Genomic DNA, 11,760 nt, shown 5'->3' on the forward strand with positions numbered 1-11,760 from the left:
AATGTCAATGTCCTTGACTATCAACATGCTGAATCTTCCTGAGCATCATTCGCAAAAAAAAAACATTCCTAAGAATCAACAACGTTGGAGTAATAACCATATGCGGATCCACGTTGTAGCCTTGGAGATAATGAGTACAACGTGTTGGTCCAACAACTTACACTAAGTCACTAGGATATTTGGAGGCCGATCTTAACGGAATGTCCAAGATCGGATCTAATCTAGGTCTAGAAGTAGGTTTTTGCCTTCGACGTCCTAGATGTTTAAGTAGAAGCTTCCCCTGACAATCTCGATGTGCGTGTATTTATACTCAGCCATGGTTGATGCGTGATGACCCAATAGTTTGTCACTTTTATAAGAGGGGTTTGACGTGGTTTTTACAAGGATTTTGATATTTCTAGCGTGTTTCTAGCGTTAATCCTTCACGAAAGAAGAAAATTTGTTTTTTTTACCATTGATGTGCAGGAAAGAACATATTTGGAAGAAAACCAATCAATATCCTATCAAATAAAGATATTTGGAGCAACTTCTCTTTTGGCGAAGGGTCAATAGAGCTACCAGAGCACAAGATGATGCATGGTACCAGCGCTCCCACTCGTACCACTAATTGCAACACACGACGTCACCCCACCTCATCTACACAAGCAACTTTGGTGAAGGGAAATCGGCAGTCACAAACAAAGAGGTGCCACCACACCATCCAGAACGAAGGGATAAGAGTTCCAGAGAAGAAGAACCACCGGAGATCAATTCCTTCTCTTTCACCCATCTCCATTTCCATTCATCGCAACACCACCATATGAAGAGGAATTCCAAGTTGTAAGATTAGGATTTGTAACTCTGTTGGTACTCATCTTGACATTGATACTTGTTTAATCATTCATTGCGGATATCTGCGATATTATCAATATGATTTTCCTTGCCTTTTTATCCACGTGATGTCTTCTTACTTCCCTCTCATGCATGAGTAATTTCCCCTCTTCTTTTGAATCATTTTAGGTTTCGAACATGTTCCAAAGTTGTGAAGTGTCTAAATGTGCATGTCAATAATGTATGACTATATGTTATGTGACACATTTGTTTTTGCAAATGAACGATGTATCACTATATTTATTTGAATATAATTTTCAGTTTCCTTTGCAGGAATGCTTAAGAGTTAATAATATTGACCTGATCTAAAAAAGGCAAGTAGATGCGGTGGGAAAAACACAAACTGCTCTAACTGGGAACTTATTACAAGTGGTTGAATTATGAAACCGCATGCGGCGTATGGGGCATTCGAGGCGGTTCTAACGCAATAACCACATGTGAGGCCAAGCATTGGAGAAGGTTTTGAAAACCACTTTCGCTATGCCAAGTATTAGTTACATAGGTTTTGAGACGGAATTGGCAACCATGGGGATCCATGTAGGTAAACCGTCTTCAATGCCCGATTTTGTACTAGTGTATGCAAATCAACTAACTAATTTGAGTGCACGCTCAAAACAGAGATGAAATAACCACACCAGCCCACATTACATTATCTCAAATTGAGTACCTAGTTAAATGCAAATCAATTCATTAGATAAGCTTAAATAAAGATACACATTTCATTTTAGGTTGGGCTTCTAGATAAGCAGGTGACGCGACACCTTATTTTCACAACCAACCACAAGCCCCAAAAGAAAGTTCTCATTACAATAATCCAAGCACCATGTCATGTTTACCATAGATCAATTAACCAAACATGAATATTTCATCAAGTTATTCGCATGATAACCTCTCTGAAGTTATTTGTGCTAACATGTTCAGGATAATCCACATACTGTTCATCATCATCATCCACCTCTTGTTCAGGAGCATTCAGATGACCGGGCATGATTAGATATCCCTCATGCCAATCTCCAAGTGTCAAAAATCACATGTTATATGCATAGGAGAGGTGAGGTAAGAAAACAGAGATGTGAGGTCACGTATGGTGAGATAGAGCAGAGGTGAGGACACCATGTGTGACAGCCCGATGCCGACGCCCTAGAAGATTCCCCCCTTTATTTCCGTTTCCGTCGCGTGGTTATTTTATTTTGTTGGTTGCATCATCATTTAGTTTGCATCGTCGCATCATGCATGGCATCTTGCATCGTCTGTCACGTGTGGTTTTGAGTGTTGTGCTTCGAGTGATCACCGAGTCGTAGTGCGATAGTAGCTCCCCCTCTCCCCTCTCTTTCCATTTTTTGTGGTTTTGCTAAAGTTTCCATTTATTCCCCTTTAAAAAAAGCGTCTTCTTTTAAAAAGGCCCTTTTATTAAATGAGGGGGCAACCCCGTGGGTTTCCTTTATTTTTTCCCTTTTGTTTATTTTTAAAACTAGAGACTCTTTTATTTATAAAAGGGGTTTGGTTTTATTCTTTTGTAAAAGGGTTTATTTTATTCTTCAAAAAAAAGGTTTCATTTTATTCTTTTAAAAAAAATGTCCAATCTATTTTATAGTTGGGGTTTGTTTTAAAAGATGTCAAAAGTATTTTATTTTATTTTATTTTGTAAAATTCTATTTGTGTGTGTGTGTGTGTGTGTGTGTGTTTTCTGCTTTAAAAGAAAAAAAACCAAAAGGTAAAAAAAAGGGAAGGGGGTTCCCAGGCCCAAGGCCAGTCCCTGACCTTGCCCAGTCCCCCGATCCCCCTGTCTCGTTCCCTGCCTCCTCGCGCCGTCCTCCTCACGTCTCCCCCTCGCGCCGTCCTCCCTGTCCATCGCCCGATCCCCTCCACCTCGCCCCGCGCGCAGCACGTGGTCGTCGGCCCGCGTCGCCAGCGCCCCCCCTAGGCCGTCGAGCTCCCGTGGCCTCGCGTCCCCGCCGCCGTGGCCTCCCGTCGCCCGCCTGCCGGACTTGTGCCACCCCGTCGAGCCGCCGTGCTCGCCTCCCCATGGAGCCCCGCCGGGCTGCGTTCCCCGCGTCGCCGCCGCCAAGCTCCCGGCCGGCCTGAGGACTCCGTCGTCGCCGCGCTGCCGACCTCCTCCGTCCCCGTGCTCGCCATGGCCACCCGTTCCCCTGCCGATTTGTTGCTGCTCGCCTTGGTAGTTCCCCGCCGCCGCCCGTCGCGGTGCCGTGCCGACCTGCCGCCATGCTCTCCCGCGCTGCTGGCCTCGCCCTCGCCCGCCGAGCCTCTCGCTCGCCGGTACCCCGCGCCCCGTCGTGGCCCCTGCGCCGTTCGCCGCCACTCGGCCTCGCTTGCTGCCGCCGTGTTGCTTGCCTGCTAGGGCTGATGCGTGCCCAAGCCGCCGCTGTAGCTGCTGCTCGCTGTTGCCGTGTAGGTAGCTGTTGCCGCTGGTGCAAATGCTGTTGCTGCTCGTGCCGCCATGCCGTGTCGCCCTACTGCTGTGCGATGTTGCTGCTGTGCTTGCCTACCTGTCGCCGATTTGTTGTTGTTGCCTATTGGTTTTGCCTGTAGCCGGTTGCTGTTGCTTGCCGTTTTGGTGCTGCTGCCGTTTTATTTTGTGCCTTGCCGTTGTGCTAATGGTTCCGGTGCTAGTTGCTTGCTGCTTGTGCCGAGCCTGCTTGCTGCTTTGCTTGCCGACCCATGTCGCGATGCATTTTGCTGTCGTGCATGCTAGGCTAGTTGCTTAGTTGCTGCCTGTGCTGTAGATGTCGTTTTGCTGTTGCTGCTGCTAGTTGTGCTAGCTTGCCGTTGCGTGTTGCTCTTGCTGCTGCCCGTGCTCCCCTGCAGGTGCCGACCTCCTCTGCCTTATTGTGCTGTTGTCGTTCTGTAGCTGTCGGGCTGTAGTTGATAGTTGTGTTGCCGAAGCCAGCTACCGTTGGATGCTTGGCATGCTTGCTGTAGATGCTGTAGATGTTGCTGCTTGTAGTTGCTAGTAGCTTGATAGTTGATGTTGCCTGATAGCTGCTTTTGCTAGATGTTGTAGCTTGCCGCTATGCTGCCGTGGCGTGCTACGTTGCTATTCCGCCGTGGCTGCTAGTTGTTGTTGTGTCCCGCTTGCCGTCGCCGCGTGCACCATTCCCTCCTCCGTGAGTCATCGACAATTCGACGAGCACCACGTCGTCCTCGACGACCCCGGAACGTGATCGACTACCGTCGCCGAAGACCGAGAACCACGACGCCGAGCGAATGACTACCGTCGACGAGAACGTGTACGACTACTTCCACGACGTCCGCTATGACCCGATCCCCTCCGGTTCGCACGCGTCAAAGGTATAACGATGAGACGTGGCCGAGAACCGTATGCATGTGTTGTATGAGTTGTATCGTGTGTTTGCACCGTTTGTATGCCCGTTGCACGTTGTCTTCTTTTCGTCGTGCCCCCGACACATGGGAACCCGGTAGCGGGATCACCCCATTCTTTATTTAGCGTTCCCGCACACGCTTCCCAGTACGTTGACACGATATCTCATTGAGTATCGGGATAGGAACGTTGCCGTGGCATCGTTTCCGACTTGCCGCCATTGTTCCCTCTCGCTCGCCGTGGCGACACCTTGCTTCTTTCCCTTCTTGCCGTGATGTTGATGAACTTGCATGCATGACGCATTCATGGCATATATCGTGTGTTGCATGCCTCTTGTGCCGTAGCTCCGTTCTATGCTCCGCGTGTTAACCGACTAGGATGACTGTAGGATCTCGCTTCACCCCTTGCCATGTTAAAAACATTTAATCTTGCCGATAAATTAACGGGAGTGAAGTAATAATTAAACGTGGAGTTACGACGGTATGCAATTCGTTGCATATCGAGCTTAAATTAAAGTGTAGAGTTTGCGTGAGGTGAATTGCCATGCCATCCCTTGCATCACTGAACTGATCATGCATCATATTAGGTTGTGCATCATGTGGTGTATATCGTGTGTTGATGCTTGTTTCCGTTTCCCTCCGTCTCGATAGAATTCCGCAGCGTGCCGGATTGTGAGGACCCGTTCGACTACGTCGGTTCGTCTGCTTCACGGAGGCATTCTTCTTCCAAGCGGGATCTCAGGCAAGATGACCATTTCCCCAGATACCATTACTATCATTACCATGCTAGTTTTTCCGTTGCTACCGTTTACGTCTCGTTGCCTACCACATGTTATATATGAGCCTCTCAACAATGCCATGAAAACCTTCAACCTGTTCAACCTAGCAAACCACTGATTGGCTATGATACCGCTTGCTTAACCCTGTGTTAGCGTTGCTAGTTGCAGGTGTATTGCTTCCATGTGAAAGCATGGGTTCCTTGTTATATCACCATATTAAATGCTATTTAATTTAATGCACCTATATACTTGGTAAAAGGTGGAAGGCTCGGCCTTTCTAGCCTGGTGTTTTGTTCCACCTTTGCCCCCTAGTTTCGGCTACCGGTGTTATGTTCCATAATTGAGCGCTCCTAACACGATCGGGGTTGTTATGGGGACCCCCTTGATAATTCGTTTTAGATTAAAGCTGGTCTGGCAAGGCCCAACTTTGGTACTACATTTGCCTAATAACCTAATAATAATGCATAGGGACCCGCCGGCACCTGCGGACTAATTTAATCAACCCCCGGGCCAGTGCTCCTCATGAGTGTTGGTCCCACCTGAGCGATGTCCGGCGCCCCTCTGGTCACCCGGAGGTTTAGCGATCCCGTCGTCTAGCTCATCCATCGTGTCCTGAGAACAAGATACGCGGCTCCTATCGGGATCGTCGACACGTCGGGCGGCCTTGCTGGATTAGTTTTACCTTGGACGAAATATCTTGTGCATCGGGATTCGGGTGATGCTTTGGGTAATCTCAGAGTTGAGGTTTTCCACTAAGGAGTCCGACGAGATCGTGAGCTTCGTGATTGAGGATTTCTATGCGGCTTGTGGTAATTTGTGATGGACTAGTTGGAGCACCCCTACAGGGTTAAATATTTTCGAAAAGCCGTTCCCGCGGTTATGTGGCAATGTTGAAGCTTTGTTTAACACTGGTTCTAGATAACTTAAAGTTAACTTAACTAAAATATGCCAACTGTGTGCGTAACCGTGACTGTCTCTTTCGTGAGTTCCTTCTCCGATCGAGGACACAGTGGGGTTATGTCTGACGTAGGTAGGTGATCAGGATCATTCATTTGATCATCAGTAGACACGTCCGTTATGCGTAGATCTTTCCCCTCTTATTTCTTGTACTCGTAAGTTAGCCACCAAATATATGCTTAGCCGCTGCTGCAACCTCACCACTTAACCATACCTCAACCATTAAGCTTTGCTAGTCTTGATACCTTTGGAAATGAGATTGCTGAGTCCCGTGTGGCTCACAGTTTACTACAACACCAGTTGCAGGTACAGGTAAAGGTTACTTGACGCGAGCGCGTTGATTGTTCATTTGGAGTTGCTTCTTATTCTTCTTCTTCATCAATCTAGGATGGGTTCCAGGCCGGCAGCCTAGGATTTCAAGGATGGACGTCGTTCTTCTTTTCTCGTTTGTTTTCGTCCATAGTCGGACCCTGCTCTTACTCTTGATGTATATGTAATGTACTGCCGTGACTCTGATGTAGCCTGTGGCGAGTGTAAGCCAATTCTATATATATATTACTCTTCTTTTCAGTACATGTACTTGTAACGATATCCATTCTTGCGACACGACGAGATGCGCTTCTATCCCTGACGAGGCCTTCGTGCCAAATTGAGGATAGGGTCGCATCTTGGGCGTGACACCATGTCCATGGCACACTTGTAGAAGTGCCATCCTAGTTCCTGGGTGATTGCCGGTTGGGTTGCAAACTATTTAGAATCAACAATGATCGAGTTCCATTCATCCATGATTACAGGAAGTATATATATCCTGGAGAGACGCGGCGATCTGAAAGAGGCTCCGGTTCCACGGGACAGAGTCGTCCGTGCGGGTGCAACCGTATCACGGTTGGGCAAGGGGAGATTTCCCCTAATTACAATATGTAATTAATCTTAACACCCTTCCAATCTACGCTTGACCATGTAGAATCATCCCTCGATTGTCCGAGTAGTGCTATCATCTCAAAAGGATTCTCCCCCAAGCATCTCTTCCTGAAAACTTGATGACAACCTGAAACATAAACTCACAAAGAGATAGCACAATGTGGTGTCGTTAAACAAATATATCTCAAGAAGAGACTCCCCTTGATGCCTGCAAGTCCCTAAGTCATCGCATACAATTTTCATGAACATATTTATTGAATGTTGAGTTCGGTAGAGACTTGTTGGAAATATGCCCTAGAGCCAATACTAAATTAGTTATTATTATATTTCTTTGTTCATGATAATCGTTTATTATCCATGCTATAATTGTATTGAATGAAGACTTATATACATGTGTGGATACATAGACAAAACACAGTCCCTAGCAAGCCTCTAGTTGGCTAGCCAGTTGATCAAAGATAGTCAGGGTCTTCTGATTATATACAAGGTGTTGTTGCTTGATAACTGGATCACGTCATTAGAAGAATCACGTGATGGACTAGACCCAAACTAATAGACATAGCATGTTGATCGTGTCATTTTGTTGCTACTGTTTTCTGCGTGTCAAGTATTTGTTCCTATGACCATGAGATCATATTGTTGGAGAACGTCGCATGGGAAACAAAAAATTTCCTACGCGCACGAAGACCTATCATGGTGATGTCCATCTACGAGAGGGGATGAGTGATCTACGTACCCTTGTAGACCGTACAGCAGAAGCGTTAGTGAACGCGGTTGATGTAGTGGAACGTCCTCACATCCCTCGATCCGCCCCGCGAACAATCCCGCGATCAGTCCCACGATCTAGTACCGAACGGACGGCACCTCCGCGTTCAGCACACGTACAGCTCGACGATGATCTCGGCCTTCTTGATCCAGCAAGACAGACGGAGAGGTAGAAGAGTTCTCCGGCAGCGTGACGGCGCTCCGAAGGTTGGTGATGATCTTGTCTCAGCAGGGCTCCGCCCGAGCTCCGCAGAAACGCGATCTAGAGGAAAAACCGTGGAGGTATGTGGTCGGGCTGCTGTGGAAAAGTCGTTTCAAATCAGCCCTAAAACCTCCGTATATATAGGTGGGAGAGGGGGGGCCTTGCCTTGGGGCTCAAGGATCCCCAAGGGGTTCGGCCGAGCCAAGGGGGGAAGGTCTCCCCCCCAAAACCGAGTTGGACTTCGTTTGGTGGGTGGGAGTCCTTCCTTCCCTTCCCACCTCCTCCTTTTTTTTCTTTCTCTTTGATTTTTCTTCCAATGCGCATAGGGCCCTTTTGGGCTGTCCCACCAGCCCACTAAGGGCTGGTGCGCCACCCTCAAGGCCTATGGGCTTCCCCGGGGTGTGTTGCCTCCCCCCGGTGAACTCCCGGAACCCATTCGTCATTCCGTGTACATTCTTGGTAACTTCGAAAACCTTCCGGTAATCAAATGAGGTCATCCTATATATCAATCTTTGTTTCCAGACCATTCCGGAAACCCTCGTGACGTCCGTGATCTCATCCGGGATTCCGAACAACATTCGGTAACCCACCATATAACTCAAATACGCATAAAACAACGTCGAACCTTAAGTGTGCAGACCCTCCGGGTTCGAGAACTATGTAGACATGACCCGAGAGACTCCTCGGTCAATATCCAATAGCTTAAGTTACATTGCTTGCAAGGCTTATTTGTGATGTTGTATTACCGAGTGGGCCCCGAGATACCTCTCTGTCACACGGAGTGACAAATCCCAGTCTTGATCCATACTAACTCAACGAACACCTTCGGAGATACCTGTAGAGCATCTTTATAGTCACCCAGTTACGTTGCGACGTTTGATACACACAAAGTATTCCTCCGGTGTTAGTGAGTTATATGATCTCATGGTCATAGGAAAAAATACTTGACATGCAGAAAACAGTAGCAACAAAATGACACGATCAACATGCTACGTCTATTAGTTTGGGTCTAGTCCATCACGTGATTCTCCTAATGACGTGATCCAGTTATCAAGCAACAACACCTTGTTTATAATCAGAAGACACTGACTATCTTTGATCAACTGGCTAGCCAACTAGAGGCTTGCTAGGGACAGTGTTTTGTCTATGTATCCACACATGTAAATGAGTCTTCATTCAATACAATTATAGCATGGATAATAAACGATTATCTTGATACAGGAATTATAATAATAACTATATTTATTATTGCCTCTAGGGCATAATTCCAACAGTCTCCCACTTGCACTAGATTCAATAATCTAGCCCTCACATCATCATGCGAATTACATTGTAATAAATCTAACACCCATACAGTTCTGGTGTTGATCATGCTTTGGCCGTGGAAGAGGTTTAGTCAGCGGGTCTGCTACATTCAGATCCGTGTGCACTTTGCATATATTTACGTCCTCTCCTTCGACGTAGTCGCGGATGAAGATGAAGCGTCGTTTGATGTGTCTGGACTTCTTGTGAAACCGTGGTTCCTTTGCTAAGGCAATGGCACCCGTGTTGTCACAGAACAAGGTTATTGGATTCAGTGCGCTTGGCACCACTCCAAGATCTGTTATGAACTGCTTCATCCAGACACCCTCCTTAGCCGCCTCCGAGGCAACCATGTACTCCGCTTCACATGTAGAACCTGCTACGACGCTTTGCTTGGAACTGCACCAGCATACCGCACCCCCATTAAGAATAAATACGTATCCGGTTTGCGACTTAGAGTCGTCCGGATCTGTGTCAAAGCTTGCATCGACGTAACCTTTTACGGCGAGCTCTTCGTCACCTCCATATACGAGAAACGTCTCCTTTGTCCTTTTCAGGTACTTCAGGATATTCTTGACCGCTGTCCAGTGATCCACTCCTGGATTACTCTGGAACCTACCTGCCATACTTATGGCCAGGCTAACATCCGGTCTAGTGCACAGCATTGCATACATGATAGAACCTATGGCTGAAGCATAGGGGACGGAGCGCATATGCTCTCTATCTTCATCAGTTGCTGGGCACAGAGTCTTACTCAATCTCGTACCTTGTAAAACTGGCAAGAACCCTTTCTTGGACTGTTCCATTTTGAACCTCTTCAAAACTTTATCAAGGTATGTGCTTTGTGAAAGTCCTATCAGGCGTTTTGATCTATCCCTATAGATCTTAATGCCTAGAATGTAAGCAGCTTCTCCTAGGTCCTTCATAGAGAAACTTTTATTCAAGTAATCCTTTATGCTCTCCAAAAACTCTACGTTGTTTCCAATCAGCAATATTTCATCCACATATAATATTAGAAACACCACAGAGCTCCCACTCACTTTCTTGTAAATACAAGATTCTCCAACCACTTGTATAAACCCAAATGCTTTGATCACCTCATCAAAGCATTTGTTCCAACTCCGAGATGCTTGCACCAGTCCATAAATGGATCGCTGGAGCTTGCACACCTTGTTAGCATTCTTAGGATCCACAAAACCTTCGGGTTGCATCATATACAATTCTTCCTTAAGGAAACCGTTAAGGAACGCCGTTTTGGCATCCATCTGCCAGATTTCATAATCGAAAAATGCAGCTATTGCTAACATGATTCTGACTGACTTAAGCATCGCTACGGGTGATAATGTCTCATCGTAGTCAACTCCTTGAACTTGTGAAAAACCCTTTGCCACAAGTCGAGCTTTATAAACGGTCACATTGCCGTCAGCGTCCGTCTTCCTCTTAAAGATCCATTTGTTCTGAATAGCCTTGCGGCCCTCAGGCAGTACCTCCAAAGTCCACACTTTGTTCTCATACATGGATCCTATCTCGGACTTCATGGCTTCTAGCCATTTGTTGGAATCTGGGCCCACCATTGCTTCTTCATAATTTGCAGGTTCATTGTTGTCCAACAACATGATTGACAAGACGGGATTACCGTACCACTCTGGAGCAGCACGTGGTCTCGTCGACCTGCGTGGTTCGACAGAAACTTGAACCGGAGTTTCATGATCATCATCATTAACTTCCTCCTCAACCGGCGTCGCAACGACAGAGGTTTCCCCTTGCCCTACGCCACCATCCAGAGGGATGAGAGGTTCGACAACCTCATCAAGTTCTATCTTCCTCCCACTCAATTCTCTCGAGAGAAACTCCTTCTTGAGAAAAGCTCCATTTTTAGCAACAAACACTTTGCCCTCGGATTTGAGATAGAAGGTGTACCCAACTGTCTCTTTTGGGTAACCAATGGAGATGCACTTTTCCGCTTTGGGTTCTAGCTTTTCAGGCTGAAGCTTTTTGACATAAGCATCACATCCCCAAACTTTAAGAAACGACAACTTTGGCCTTTTGCCATACCAGAGTTCGTATGGTGTCGTCTCAACGGATTTTGATGGTGCCCTATTTAAAGTGAATGCAACTGTTTCTAATGCATAACCCCAAAACGATAACGGCAAATCGGTAAGAGACATCATAGATCGCACCATCTCTAATAAAGTACGATTACGATGTTCGGACACACCATTACGCTGTGGTGTTCCAGGCGGTGTTAACTGTGAAACAATTCCACATTGTCTTAAGTGAGCACCAAACTCGAAACTCAGATATTCACCCCCACGATCAGACCGTAGGAACTTGATCTTCTTGTTACGATGATTTTCAACTTCACTCTGAAATTGCTTGAACTTTTCAAATGTTTCAGACTTGTGCTTCATCAAGTAGACATAACCATATCTACTAAAATCGTCAGTGAAGGTGAGAAAATAACGATATCCGCCGCGTGCCTCCACGCTCATCGGACCACACACATCGGTATGTATGATTTCCAACAAGTCACTTGCACGCTCCATTGTTCCGGAGAACGGAGTCTTAGTCATCTTGCCCATGAGGCATGGTTCGCACGCGTCAAGTGAATCAAAGTCAAGTGAC

This window comes from Hordeum vulgare, chromosome 1H, assembly GCF_904849725.1.
Source record: "Hordeum vulgare subsp. vulgare chromosome 1H, MorexV3_pseudomolecules_assembly, whole genome shotgun sequence".
In the NCBI taxonomy this organism is placed as follows: Eukaryota; Viridiplantae; Streptophyta; class Magnoliopsida; order Poales; family Poaceae; genus Hordeum; species Hordeum vulgare.